Genomic DNA, 622 nt, shown 5'->3' with positions numbered 1-622 from the left:
AAAATAAAAAGGACATGGATTGTGAATTGATTCATTGCTAAGTTATATATGTTTTCAAGTGCATAGGTTATTTATGATGTGTCAATAAGATGAACTTCTATGTAATGTTAATATGTAATTGCTAATAATTGGGGGTTATCTTTTATTCATGCAGGGAAAAATATCATCATTAAGTTAGTAAAAAAAAAGATGAAAATCCTATATCTTCCTTTTTATGAATTTAATTAGAGGAATTATTTCTCATGATTACATGATAGAGACCTTCATACATTTATAATTTAAAAGAAATTGTAGGGATCCCTGGGTGGCGCAGCAGTTTGGCGCCTGCCTTTGGCCCAGGGCGCGATCCTGGAGACCCGGGATCGAATCCCACATCAGGCTCCCAGTGCATGGAGCCTGCTTCTCCCTCTGTCTGTGTCTCTGTGCCTCTCTCTCTCTCTCTCTGTGACTATCATAAATAAATAAAAATTAAAAAAAAAAAAAAGAAATTGTACTTTTCCTCTATGCTTTCTCTTAGAAGTTTTATAGTTTCAGTTATGTTTAAATCTTTAATACATGTTGAGACAATTTTTGTACATGGTGTAAGTTAGGGGTCGAATTCCATTTCTTCTGTGTGTGTGAG

This window comes from Vulpes vulpes, chromosome 5 (genome assembly GCF_048418805.1).
Source record: "Vulpes vulpes isolate BD-2025 chromosome 5, VulVul3, whole genome shotgun sequence".
Classification (NCBI taxonomy): Eukaryota; Metazoa; Chordata; class Mammalia; order Carnivora; family Canidae; genus Vulpes; species Vulpes vulpes.
The sequence above is the reverse complement of the archived record's forward strand: the minus strand, read 5'-3'. Positions refer to the sequence as shown.